At 43.0% G+C, this 14,962-nt stretch overlaps 2 non-coding genes across 2 annotated transcripts; both read left to right on the forward strand.

Moving 5' to 3' along the window:
* Window positions 1-1,484: 1,484 nt before the first annotated feature.
* On the forward strand, window positions 1,485-1,555 carry trnag-gcc (transfer RNA glycine (anticodon GCC)). The gene has a single exon. It is a non-coding gene; the product is annotated as a tRNA-Gly (tRNA).
* A 1,199-nt stretch (window positions 1,556-2,754) lies between these two features.
* trnap-cgg (transfer RNA proline (anticodon CGG)) lies at window positions 2,755-2,826 on the forward strand. The gene has a single exon. It is a non-coding gene; the product is annotated as a tRNA-Pro (tRNA).
* The last annotated feature ends 12,136 nt before the right edge of the window (window positions 2,827-14,962 follow it).

Consider the following 14,962-nt stretch of genomic DNA (forward strand, 5'->3'; position numbering starts at 1 on the left):
GACATGAACCAAAAACTTTAGCTTTGATCAAAGATGCTGTATTGAACGAGTCGATCTGAGTTTCAGAGCAAATGAAGCTGCTGAACTTTACAGAGAGAACGATCAACAGAGACGCTTGTTGTTTGTTCCGCGTTTCAGGGACTTACTACAATAAAGATCCATCAGTTACAGGCAGCAAAGATCAATGAGGTGATCACACTGATGATTGATCAGATATCGACAGACTCACCTGCTGAATCAGTCCTGACTTCCAGAAGTTTCCACCTTCGTGTGTGGAGCTGCTGGTTCTGCTGCAGTCTGTCTGACAGGAGCTCAAAAACGAAAGTAAGTCCACAGAAGCCACGCCTTTAAACCAGGACACGTCTCCAGCAGGGGGCGCCCTCACAGTGGAAACATGAAGCTGATTTTTACAGCAGCCTCCCTGTTGTTGCTCTGTCTGTGTCTGTTTACATGATAACAGCTGTGACACAAACAGAACAGTGATGGACTTTATTCAACCTGCTCAGCGAGAGAAGCAGCGAGCAGCTCTGATAGAAGTCTGTCTGCACCATCATCAGGGTCTGATGCTGCTGCAACAGCCGGACTCTGGGACAGAGTGACGTCAGCAGATGTCGGGTTGTCCTCTGAGTCTCTGAAGCAACATGCGGCTCAGCTGGAAAACAGCTTCTGATGGAGCTCTGATAGTCTGACTTCATCTCTGAGAGGAAGAAGAGGGAGAAGCCGCTGCGCAGCGCGCGGACTCTCTCCAGCAGCAAAGTGCAGAGATCATCAGAGCTCCACATGAGCTGAACATGAAGAGACACAGTCCGCTAGCAGCTCCTTCACTGTCGGCCTGCAGCGCTGCTCCCACACTCATCTGGACTCTTTCATCCACACACAGAAAACACGAGCGGAACATTCAGCCTGCAGAGGAGCTGCCTTGGATTGAGTCTCCGCGGTTCTCATGGTGTGTTCAAGGACCGCCTCCCGCTCTCAGCTGATCATAACTACACTCTGACTGTGCTTGTGTTGCAGCTACGAACTGAACATGGCAGAAAAGTCAGAGAGCAACAAACTGCTGTCTTACATTCATCCTTCAGCTCTGTGTTCTAAGAGTCTGAGAATATGTGGTTTCCTTTATTTACAGTGGTGCATGTCATGTGACTTTACTTATGCAACATGTATGATAATGTTCTGTCTCCTCTCATTTCCAGACGTGCAGCCAAAAACATGTGCAGTGATGATATGTGACGGTATCATCATGGTCTCAGAGAGAAGAGCTGAGTGTGTCTGTTCTGATCTGTGGATGCTTGTGTTTCTTCTCCCCTGTAGTTTCCTGCTTGTTGCTCCGTCACACGCCCTCTGCTGGTGAGCCGCGTCATTACACACAACCGCTCATGTAATGAGGCGAATTTATAACTTTTGACTTTATGTGGAGGTGGGATTGATTTTGGAATGAGGAGGCTGCAACCTGCGATGGCGCCACTAGATGTCAGCTTTTCACAGCATTGGTGGTTCAGTGGTAGAATTCTCGCCTGCCACGCGGGAGGCCCGGGTTCGATTCCCGGCCAATGCAATGACACTTTTAACTGAGGAACATGTGAGGGGACATATATTCACCTTCACATCTATGCTGTTGTTCAGCATGTTGTTTTTATATGTGTTAACAGACCTATCTGACTTCTGTTAACATCACTGTGACATACACACAGAGGCTCTACACTTCACAGACGAGCTTCAGTGGTACAGTGCACATCACATTTGAAACAAGAGCACTTACCACTTTCTAGTTTTCTTTCAGTTTTTGTCTGATGTCAACAGGCATAGTTGACAATAACATCCTCACCTACAGTGTAATACTCAGAGTTTTTCATGATATCATAACAGGACATAATACATCTCTGTACATTTCTCATCTGTATATCTGCATGTCTTATGGTTGCTCTGTACATAGTCTTTATTTCTACTTTATCTATTGTTATGCTGCTCAGAACCTTGTTTTCATGCTGCTGTAATGGAATGGAAGGAACGCTGACAACCAACATGGGTCATAGCAGCAGTCACCTGGTGCGGTCATGTATCAGCTGGGGTGTGACGCAGTGGCTCCGTCAGTAACTATGGGCAGTGTGTATGCACCCAGACACACATCATTGGAAACCAGCTTTAATGAGAGGTGAGGGTTGCAAAAGTCAGAACAAGAGCCTGTTGACAGAAAACTCTAAAGGAGAAGGTTGCCATGTTAGAAAACGAACGAGACTTTCTGCAGAAAACCATGACCATGACATCCACTGGTAGGTCATCTGTTCTTTGAACTCAAACGTTTGAACTAGTGCCGTCACATGATTACAATTTTAATCACATTAATCACTGCATTGCTGTATATTTATTGTGATTAAATAACACTCATTTGTTTAACCTATACTCACTGGATGAACTCAATTAAATTGAATTTTCCATCCAATAAATGCAGCAGAAATAGAAACAGTAAGGTGCATAACATTCCTCCAGGACATAAACCTTTGCATTTCAATATACCAAATTAAGTTGGATGAAACCCCCACATCGCTGGGCTCCTGTCTTCAGAACGTGTAAGCTGCCCTCCTATAGGGTTGAAAAACACAAACACACAACATGAGCCATGAACTTCAATGCAGCGGCTTTATATTCCTAACCAGAAATCTTTGTTCATATCTTTACCAATGTCAAACTAAGAAGAACATGTGCTTTGTGTTGTTCTTCCACTGACTGAAACATGAAAAAAGACATGTCACACATGGCTCGTTGGTCTAGGGGTATGATTCTCGCTTCGGGTGCGAGAGGTCCCGGGTTCAAATCCCGGACGAGCCCTCATCTTTGAACTTCAGTAGATAGGATGGCTGCTTCATGTTTACATTTACAGCACATAAGTTCATATTCCAACTTAGTCCCTGTAAACAGCTGTCTGCTCAAACTCTTAGAAGCAATCATTCTAGAACTGCACTGCACTGAGGACCAATGTCCAGGGAGAGCTGAGGAAGAAGTACAGGGGCTGTAAGGCAGGAGTGAAAGTAGAGGCTGCATGTAGACATTTTAAGCCAGTGATCTTTGCCTTTGGAGACGGCTTATGGTGGAGAAATGAACATTCAATGCACGAGCAACAGATCTGGTTGACATTCCTGCTGTCAGCATGCCAATTGCACGCTCCCTCAATGCTTGTGGCATCTGTGGCATTTTGCTGTGAGACAAAACTGCACATTTCAGGGTGGCCTTTTATTGTGGGCAGTTTGAGGTACACCTGTGCACTAATCATGATGTCAGATCAGCATCTTGATGTGGCACACCTGTGAGGTGGGATGGATTATCTCAGCAAAGCAGAAGTGCTCACTATCACACATTTAGACAGATTTGTGAACAATGTTTGAGAGGAATGGTAATATTGTGTATCTGGAATGAAGTTTAGATCTTCAAGTCCATCTCATGAAACATGGGAGCAAAAACAAAAGTGTTGCGTTTATATTTTTGTTGAGTGTATATATATATATATATATATATATATATATTATATTATCTTTTTGTTATTATTATCTGGAACACAGAGCACACAGCAGCATTTAAAATGACCAGAAACCTTTGTTTGTTTGCTTTTCAGTCTCAGTATGTTCCTGCCCCAGTGCATCATGGACTGTCTGAAGCCAAATGACAAGGCTGATGAGCACATACATGAGAGTGCAGACTGGGTTTAAGTCAATGCTACTGCACTCCAGCAGCATCCTTAATGCAATACATGTACTTCACACTAATCCTAGCCACATATGCACTTAGTACCAAACTGCACGCTGCAAGCTGTTAAAGTCATGTATGTATTTAAACTGATTGTAAATGTCTGACACAGCAACATTTAAACTTTGCCTTGTTGGTCCTATCATGAGCTACATATTTACAATAAATGTGTTTAGTGTTGGTGGAAGCAACAATACTCCAGATGACCAGAACATGTTTTAAAATGACATTAACAGTGAGAACTGTAGGTAGAAAATAATCATTTGTACACATCAAATATTTAGTAGAAAAATCCCTGAATGTGCTTTTACTCAGTCTGCAAATGCAGCTGTCACCTTAAGAAGAGTTTAACAGCAAGTCACTGTACACACCTGAACACAGATCTTGCAGTGTGAGCAGGTTTTGGATGCACTTAACCCTCAGGTCACTGTGGACTTCTTTGTCCAGTGGGTATTTTTGCCTCTTTACCCGGCACCATTGTATCTGTGTTGGTGCATATGGCACAGTTTGTGTAACAGAGACTCTCTCTAGACACATTGGCCAGTGTTATATGGTTTTGCAGTGTTTCCACTTGAAAGGATGACTCTTTGTGACTGAAGGTCAGCTGGACTCCACTCAGTCATCGCTTTATTTCTGCTTTGCTTTATTGAATCTTGTAGTGTCAGAATCAGGTTCAGATCAGATCAGATCAGGTGAAAAACCTCAAAAAAACATACCAACAAATGTTCAGAATTGAAAGATGAAAGTGACAGTGCATATTTTAGCAGCTAGCTTAGCACACTATGCAGGTAAGTGCACTTTAAATGAAGGACTGTATTTGAACAGACAGTTTGTGTAACCAGTTCTAACAGTATAAAAGTGAATTACAGTATAATAATGATGAAATCTGGACCAGAACCAGAAGAAACCAAATTGGACAGGAGCCACTGTGCTGAGCAGCAATAATGAGGCAGACACAAGAGGAACAGTTGAGCAGCCACTCTTATATTATTACAAATGACAAGATCATTTGTCTGGTTTGTACAAAAATATCAAATAACTCAAAGAGTTAGGAAAAGAAAAAGAAATAGTGTGCACACTATAAAAATGACAGATTTCCTGTTGGGGCCCTTAAACCAAAATCAAAATGGTCTCAGGTATATGGGTTGTAGAGTTACGGCAGTTCACCTTGTTCCAAGGATGCTTGTTCTGTGATGTAAGTGTGAATGGGTGTGTATACGTGGATATCTACTCGGTGCTGGAATCTCTTCAGGGGACTTGGCTCGCCATCGGTTTCAGCACAGATGTTGGTCCTGGACAACATCCGTCCTCAAAAAAACCCTGACCTACAGACCAGGTCAGAAAATGACATTCAACACCATGAATTCTCAGATGCATCATTCAGGACATCAAATGTCAGAAACATAAGTCTTTCCATGTAACTCTGACATTAATCTTAATCTCTATTCAAATCTCTAATCTAACTTTCAGTTGTACAACATTCAGTACATCTAAGTATATCATTTCTGAGAACTTGGCATTAAAGTGCTCAAACATTCACTACTGTTCATGTGAGCAGTGTTTCAATAACACTTATGGTCTTATGGTCTTTTTATACCTGCTACATCTGCCACTAATGTCCCTGAACATGTTTGGATTCCACAGCTTTAGTTTGAAGCAGTGTTTTACTAATAATTTATGCTTTTACCACATGTTTAAAATCAATCTTATCAAATTAACTAAACACAAAATAAACGTGTAAAAGCGCACATTTACGGAGCGTCATTGAACGCACCGCGACAGCGCCACAAAGATTTAGTTAAACGCAGCGATCGTAGCGCGCTCTGACCGGCTGTGCTTCAGGGTTGGTTCAGAAAGGTCCACAGCTGCGTGGTAGCGCTGCAGTGTCTCTCTGAGTCTTTCTCTGTGTCTTTGCTTCTTTTTAACGTCCCGGGCAGGAGCAGGTGAGTGATCGCAGTTCCGCCGACGTCACAGGTTGAGGAGAAAAAGGGCAATCGGGCAGTTCAACACAAATTTTAGAATTCAAATGTAAATGTTTCTGATCCATCACCAGAACACTGGGAAACACATTTACTACCCTTTGTGTCATCAGGGACAAAAATGTCCGCTTCTAAAAACTGCTCTAAAAACTGAACAGATTCATATTTTTCTGCATCAATATGTGGAACAACTTCAGGACTGCTCAGAACTACCAAACATGACATCATTGGAGGAGTTTAACGCTTTAAATGCCAGGTAGATTGCATGATGCAAATATTTCATGTAAACATGCACAAAACAAGTTATGTTACAAGTTGGGAGGCTCAGGCATTGTTTTATATCTGTCATGTCAAAGTTGATCCAAAATATTGAGTTGGAGTTATTAGTGTTTGTATTGCAGCAGTTTTAAATGGTGTTTTCCACTTAGGTCCATTAACTCCTATTATAATACTACATTTTAATATCAGAGCCATAACAACATGGAATCATGCATTTCTTAATGTAAGGGTTTCATTTGTGAGGACATGTCAAAGTTCATGATCATAAATTCAGCTTCACATTCTTCATTTCACTGCTTCTAAGACAAAAACATGTTCTGACCTGAAATCACAGTCAGTGATTCAAATGAAAGTGAAACATCATCAACATTTAAAGCACAAAGTTGAAGCTGCTGTCACTTCCACACACTCTGCTTCTACACACAGCACAGACTCACTGAGGAACCAAAACCCAACCAGAACCCAGCATGTAGAGGCTGAGTGAATGTGGTGCTGAAGGTGTGGAGGTGGATCAGTGTGTCAGAGGAGACTCTGTAGAAGGACAGAGTGCCAGCAGGACAGTCCACATACACTGCTGCTCTGTCAGAGACAGAGGAGGAGGAGACAGATGTTCCTCTGTTATTGTGACAGACAGAGTAACCACCATCAGAGCAGATCAGACTCCAGGACTGATTGTTTCCTCCAAACACGCAGTCAGCACTGCCTCCTTTCCTTCTGATTCTTCTGTAACTCACTGATATATAAACCTCTCCTCTCCACTCGACCTCCCAGTAACAGCGACCAGTCAGAACATTTCTACACAGCAGCTGAGGCCACCCGTCAAATCTGTCTGGATGATCAGGATATGGCTGCTCCTCCTCCACATGTGTCACCTTCCTGTTGTTGTCAGACAGTTTGAGCTCTGTGCTCATTGAGTTTGTGTCGACTTCAAGTTGACAGAAATCTGATGGAGAGAAAAAGACACAGCTGCAGTTTATCATCTGACACATCTGATGGCTTCATTCTGTCTTTACTGACTGATGTGTTGTTCATTCATACAAAGTTTATCATCAGACTTTTTGTCACTAATGTTTGAATGAACAAACACACAACTATCAGCTTTGTGTTCAAACACAAACTGGATATTTGCAGCAATGTGAGTAAAGACAGACGACACATTTAGAACATGAGAAGAACAGCAGCATCAACTGTATCATTGGATAAAGAGCATCATCCAAAAGCTCCTTCATCAGAGTCTGGAGGAGGATCTGGACTGAAAGACCAGACTCAGACCTCCTGATCTATCCTGATATTGTTCCACTGTTACTATTGTAAATACTTATTCCGCTTCTGTATTATTCTCCTTCTTCTGGACACATTTTCAGCAGAACTAGTCCCACAGCTTTAATGTGAGCGACCTGAAACTTTTACAGGACGTCCGGCTGTACCGGGACACCTGTGCTATGACTTTTCTTTCCGTTCCGACGTACGGTTTTCACGTAAATCGCAAAAAACCAGTGGGCGAACGACATAGACGGTGAATGGGGAGAGAGAGAAAAAAAGTCACAAAACCAGGAAGCCGAAAACTGAGGGAGCTGTTTCCATGGTAACCTCCACAGGTGCTCTGACTGACTTCTCTGATGACATCAGCAAAGATGGCCGCTCCCATTAACAATGCATTGGGTTCATTCAAACCAATGTAACTTCACTGTATTGATCCATAGAGAGGCAGACACACACACACACACACACAACCATACAGGAACATACACACACACACACACACACACACACACACACACACACACAGATTTTCAAAATAAAAGCCTCCAAATCATTACAGACCTTACTAGGCCTGGTAAACTACACACAAGCCACCCAGAAATATGCAGACACACACTATACACACCTGCCAACACACAGACACACAAACATGGATTTTCAAAATAAAAGACCCTGCACAATAACAGGATATGGCTGACGTGTAGATTTTCAAAATAAAACACTTAAACATGTTTTAACATGCATTAGGGAGTGTCCCCAACCCCCCCCCCCCCCCCCCGCCCCCCCCCACACACACACACACTTACACAGACACACACACACATACACACTTACACAGACACACACTGATTTTCAAAATAAAAGCCTCTAATTCATTACACAGCTAACTAGCGCTAGCCACCCCTACAAATTATACATCAAATCGACCGGCTCGGTCAGGACTACGACCCTCTGAGGTTTGGTAGCGATCGGATAATCGGTGTTTGAAAAAATCCAGAAAAACTGCGATCGACCCTCCCCACAGGCGTCAAATCACTGTCAAAACTTTGAAGGCATGGCGTTTGGGCATGCTTTCACACAGAACCTTCATTCAAAATGTAAAATGTAGATAAACATTAGACCTCTGACATATTGAGTCCCCATGTCTGTGCCACTTTTTGTTTTGACAGGCAAGCCACTTAAGCTGACCTAACCCCCCTCATAGGAAATAATGGGAAACTGGTGAGATCCCTGACAAAATCCAGCTAACTTTGGAAGCCTATCAGTCTGGCATGCCTCTACACAGAACATTCATTTCAACTGCAAACTGCTCATAAGGAGTTGGACTTTATCATACTGAGTCCTCATGTTCATGTCTTTTACCAAACTTCATAAAATAGCAGCCAAAGTCACATCAACATCTTTAGGATTCCTCCATTCAGAATGAATGGAGAAGCTTGGGGCCTATTAAACCTTATATAAAACCAATCAGAAACACTGTAAAAGCATGAAATGTCATCAGTGGCATCTTTCACATCTGCCAGTGATCAGGAATGAGGTTTGGTGGTATATAATGGGGCGGACCGGCAGCAGAGTGTGGGTGAGCGCGCATTGGCCCATTCAAAATGTCTTGTGAAATTTTCTAGGTTATATATACAATAGTTATTTCTATTTTCTTTCCTGTTTGGTTCTTCTGTCCTTATGTTCCTTTCTTTGGTTGGGATTGTTGGTGCATTATCATTGAGGGTTTTTCCTGTAGAACAGACCAAAAGTCCAGTTCATATGTTCACTGGGCCGAAGCCTCTGTCATAAAATCAATAATGTCATAATATGCCACCAGTACTGTTGTCCACAGGATGAAATCACACCTTTAAAAATGATTATTATTTATATATATTTAACATTTCACCACAAGATGGCAGCAAACATGGTCAAACTCTCACCACCCTGTTTTGCCAGTGATCTGTGTTTTTTTTTTATTGCCCATTTCTAAAATGGCAAGTGTGAGTAAGAAAAGGAAGGTTGACAGCGAAGGCCGAAGTTTCAGGACAAGTGGAAATGGAAGAAGAATGTGAGGGCAAGACATCTTGCACATTGAAACCTGTGTTGGAGCCAGACCTGCCCCCTTTACTGCAGCTGAGAGCCCAGTCTCTTCCTTCTCATCAGAGGTCCCTCGTTAATCGCGGGGTTACGTTCCAAAAATAACCCGCAAAAGGTGAAATCCGTGAAGTGATGGGCTTTATTTTTTACAGTTATTCTAGATCAGACCTGGTGCTGCGTGACTATGCTGAAATGTACGGTAAAGCGTGAAGAAACTCCAAGGCACATTCAGATGTTACCGCGCTGCTGCAGCCGAAATATTTCCTCGTCATCTGTTCTTAAAAAGCTCAGATCTTGTCCAACTTTCAGAGCTTTGGGATTTGATCGTTTTTAAAACTAGTTTGAACTCGAATGGTTTTCTTCTGTAAAAATATCTTCACATCATCTGTGCTGCTCTGTGTGTGTGTGTGTTTCAACATACAACCAGCACACACTCAGAGTAGAGCTGGACACACACAGAGGACAGAGGAGAGAGCAGTAAATGACAGCAAAAGACTCTTACCAGGGTTCCCCACACACAGACCAGTTCACATCATCAACTCCCTCCGCCACACATTGATTCTGTGTTTTTTTTCCGCCAATGCGATTTTATAATATAGCTATAATTCCGTTCATTCAACGCCGCGCAACTCTCTCTCTCTCCCTCCCGTCCGCGTTCACACACATAAGCGCACATGCATGCGCACACACCGAGAGCAGCTGATCCGCCCGCTCCTCCTTTCAATGCACCATGACTGACGCCTACTGACTGTTGAAGGAAAACCCGGACCGGCGGATATGTTCACAGAGAAGACGGCCAACGTTATTGATAATGGAACATCGCGCACCCATTTATTAATCAGTTAGTTGCCTTGTTGTAACTTTAGTAGTTCCATATATCTGATTATAGTTTTATATGCTATTATGTGGTTAAATCACATTATTTATTTGAACCTTTATTTGAGCAGAAAATTTCATTTTACAAAACAAGAACAGGCGGACACATGAGGTCAGTGTTGAGTTCATACAGTGAAATAAAAACCTTCAGCTTCAGATGTTTGTGGAATCCATTCCTTAGATTAGAACTAAACTAGGCTCAAATTAAAGTAAGAACTTTAATTTCAATTCGGTGAGTCATCCAGGAAACATGAGAAAGGACAGGTCTGTCTGAGCAAACTCATTCTACTGGCCTGTAATGTATGGAGCTGAGGTGGGGGAAGGTCCAGGCAGGGTTCAAGTAAGCATGTATTTATTCGTCTTATCACCCAGGACTAACTGAGGGAATTAAGATTTAACTGAATCCATTCAAAATGCTTCTTGTAGCTTTAAAACTGTCATAGATAAGCATGCAGGTGTATATTTAACCTTTATAAACCCCAATGACCAACTCTCCGACCGATGTGACACCGAGATGCCCCCACACACTGGTCTGTGGGAAACACTGCTTACAGTGATGAAAATGTAACAAGAGCATATTTATAAAGGTAGATACTGTGCCAGTGATCTCCAATTCAATTCATATTATTATTGATGAAAGAAATGTGGCCCTTTGCTTTTCTAATGGAAGTCTATGTGGCCCTCGCAAAAATTGCCCACCCCTGCCCTAGATGCTTTAAGGCTGTGAACCCCTCACTACACACTTTATACTCCTTTCTCTCCTGTTCAAACACTGTCAGAGTTCAAACCTTCATAAAAATAAGTCCAGTGTTACAGAATGAAACCAAAGCACAAAGCAAAATAAAAGGAAATATAATAACTGAAGATTAAACAATGGTTTGTGAAATGGAAGTTGTGGCGGCTGCACTAAAATGAATGATAAGTTAATGTGGTCTGTTCAGAGCTGTCAGTAAAAGCTTGTTTAACTGGTTTCGGCTGTCCCGCCTAACAAACGAAGAGATTGCTTCCAAAACGCTATAAATCCAGAAAAAAGTGTTTTCTTTCCCAAAAAGGGTTTATATGAAACTTCTAGTTTATGTTTCAAACTGTAATATATCATGAGTTTGTCATAACATCAAAAAATCTAATCTATATTTTGATTTTAAACATTTATTAAACAATCAAATCTTTTTTCCACCCAAAAAGCTATAAATCCATTTCATCACAAAACTCATTTTATGTATTTATATATGTATTTCTAATAATATTATTTCGCCGGCTGTCAGTTGATCCGCATGACAAAAGTTTTTCTCTTTAGTATGTGAACAGGAAGTGGCCGGTATTTTCCCTCCAGCTGAGTTTCGGGATTCTGTTTGGAAGGCTTCCACTTTTTTCCCATGGAAGGAAAGAGGACTGCCTCATGGATACTGTCAAAGTTATTCATTTCACACAGCTAAAACACTCATTTAAAAGACGACTGGACATACTTTCTATCTACTGACAGGGCTCCGCCATGACAGTTGGAATGCTGCCCTGTGATTGGTTGAATGGAAATGCTGCATTGTGCTGAAAATTAGGACTGGCGTTTGTAGCAGTGACAATGACAAAGCTGGAACCTAAAACTCCTGCTGGGGAGTAATAAACTCCAGTAAACACCAAAGAAATCCAACTGCCGAGGCTGCGCTACAACAGCTCTGATGGACTAATAGAACACTGACTCATGCACAATAACATGAGGAAAGACTGAGTCAAACTTACACTTCCTCAGCCCAGGTTTTAACCTCTGCTCTCCACCATGCTCCACCCTGCAGGAAGAAACACAGTCAGAATGATTTTCTAACCAACATGAGTCCAAACTGCTGATCAACATGAAGCAGAGTTCCTCAGTTTGTCAGAGACACACAAACAGACTGAAACTCATCTGTGTCGACTCCAGAAGAGTCTCTCCTGATCTGCTCTGTGTTTATTCATGTCCTCCATTCTGTGAAATATTGCTCTCTGTCAGTGCTTTACTGTAAAATCCTCTTCATGCAGCAACAGTGTAGGTTTGATCTCAGCATTGTGCATTTATCCAAAGCAGCAAACAAGCCACACTGTCTCTGACTGTTTGTTCCTTTCACTCTATATGCAAACACAAGCCTGGTTCACATGTGTCATGGATGGAAGAGTTTCTGACACACTTCAAATAAATACATTCACTCATGTCTGTGTGTAGTTTTTACAGTGATAATATTGTAGTGTCTCCCTGCTCTCTGTCTCTGACTGAAGGAACTCCTCCTTCTACCATTGTGTTGTTGTCTCCTCTGAAGCTTCACATATGGATTGTTTCAGGAACATTTGTTTGTGGAAATAATTCAGTGGTTCTTACAGCTGAGGACATTAATAAGTAGGGCATCATTTTGTATTTGATCTGCACTAAGTGTAGCTGAAAATCAGTCTGTATGTATTTTGACATGAAGAACGTGTATAAAGAAAAGTGAAGTTAACATGATGGACACTTAATGATGGAGGAAGATGAACATCAGGGATCAGTGATTATTTCTTCTCTGCAGTTTCAGTCCATCCATCAACAGCTGTGGATATATGAGCTAAACTGACAGACTGAGGAGGACTCATGCTCTGTGGTCTCTGTGTACCTGAGAGTCTTCAGACTACAATCGGGACTGTTGAGTAAAGCAGACAGCAGCTCCACTCCTGAGTCTCCTGGATGATTGTAGCTCAGGTCCAGCTCTCTCAGATAGGAGGGGTTGGAGGTCAGAGCCGAGGCCAGAGAAGCACAGCCCTCCTGTGTGATCAGACAACCTGACAGACTGGAGGAACAAAACATGTCAGGAACTCGAGAAGAAAGAAGGAAAATCCAACAGATCTTCAACATGAACATGAAGCAGAATTTAACTGATGATCAACAAGCTGGATCCTGACCTGAGAGTCTCCAGTCTGCAGTCTGGAGTCTCCAGTCCACGACAAAGCTGCTTCACTCCTGAATCCTGCAGGTCATTATTATCCAGATCCAGCTCTCTCAGACTAGAGGACTGGGAGATGAGGACTGAGGACAGAGCTTCACAGCTTCTCTCTGAGAGGTTACAGCTGCTCAGTCTGAGAAAAAAAAAGATTGAACACAAAGTCAATGTTTTATTGTTCATATAAAAATCAACCATGTTTGAAATGGTTCATAAATCCACCTACAGAACTTTGTTGGAGGCTTTGGCCACTGGCAGCAGCCTCAGAAGAGCCTCCTCTGAAGCAGAGTATTTCTTCAGGTCAAACACCTCCAGACCTTCTTCTGATGACAGTAAGATGAAGACCAGAGCTGACCACTGAGCAGGAGACAGTTTATCTGTGGAGAGACGTCCTGATCTCAGGGCCTGTTGGATCTTCTCCACTAGAGAACGATCATTCAGTTCATTCAGACAGTGGAACAGATTGATGCTTCTCTCTGCAGACACATCCTCACTGATCTTCTCCTTGATGTACTGGACTGTTTCCTGATTGGTCTGTGAGCTACTTCCTGTCTGTGTCAGCAGGCCCCGTAGAAGAGTCTGATTGGTCTCCAGTGAAAGACCCAGGAGGAAGCGGAGGAACAAGTCCAGGTGTCCATTTGGACTCTGTAAGGACTTGTCCACAGCACTCTGGTGGAGGTGTTTTAGTTCAGGTTTGTGTCTTTTGTCTCTAAAGACTTTAGACCACAGAGGTGTTCTTTTTTGTTGTTCCAGCAGGTTGACAGCAGAGCTGATGAAGGTCAGATGGACATGAAGAGCAGCCAGAAACTCCTGAACACTCAGATGGATGAAGCAGAACACCTTGTCCTGGTACAGGCCTCTCTCCTCTTTAAAGATCTGTGTGAACACTCCTGAGTACACTGAGGCTGCTCTGATATCGATGCCACACTCTGTCAGGTCTGACTCATAGAAGATCAGGTTTCCTTTCAGCAGCTGATTGAAAGCCAGTTTTCCCAGAGACTGGATCATCTTCCTGTTGTTTTTGTTCCACTGTGGATCTGTCTCGGCTCCTCCATCATACTTGATCTTCTTCACTTTGGTCTGAACCACCAGGAAGTGGATGTACATCTCAGTCAGGGTCTTGGGCAGCTGTCCTCCCTCTCTGGTTTCCAACATGTCCTCCAGAACTGTAGCAGTGATCCAGCAGAAGACTGGGATGTGGCACATGATGTGGAGGCTTCGTGATGTCTTGATGTGGGAGATGATCCTGCTGGCCTGCTCCTCCTCTCTGAACCTCTTCCTGAAGTACTCCTCCTTCTGTGGGTCAGTGAACCCTCTGACCTCTGTCACCACGTCCACACAGTCAGGAGGGATCTGATTGGCTGCTGCAGGTCGTGTGGTGATCCAGAGGCGAGCAGAGGGAAGCAGCTTCCCCCTGATGAGGTTTGTCAGCAGCACATCCACTGAGGTGGACTCTGTGACATCAGTCAGGGTCTCATTGTTGTGGAAGTCCAGAGGAAGTCGACACTCATCCAGACCATCAAAGATGAAGACCACCTGGAGGTGCTGAAAGCTGCAGATTCCTGCCTCTTTGGTTTCAGTGAAGAAGTGATGAACAAGTTCCACCAAGCTGAACTTTCTCTCTCTCAGCACATTCAGCTCTCTGAAAGTGAATGGAAATGTGAACTGGATGTCCTGGTTGCCTTTGTCTTCAGCCCAGTCCAGAGTGAACTTCTGTGTTAGGACTGTTTTCCCGATGCCAGCCACTCCCTTTGTCATCACTGTTCTGATTGGTTCCTGCAAACAAACAGTTTGCGTTTTCAGTCAGAA

Source organism: Parambassis ranga, unplaced genomic scaffold (genome assembly GCF_900634625.1).
Source record: "Parambassis ranga unplaced genomic scaffold, fParRan2.1 scaffold_21_arrow_ctg1, whole genome shotgun sequence".
NCBI lineage: Eukaryota > Metazoa > Chordata > Actinopteri > Ambassidae > Parambassis > Parambassis ranga.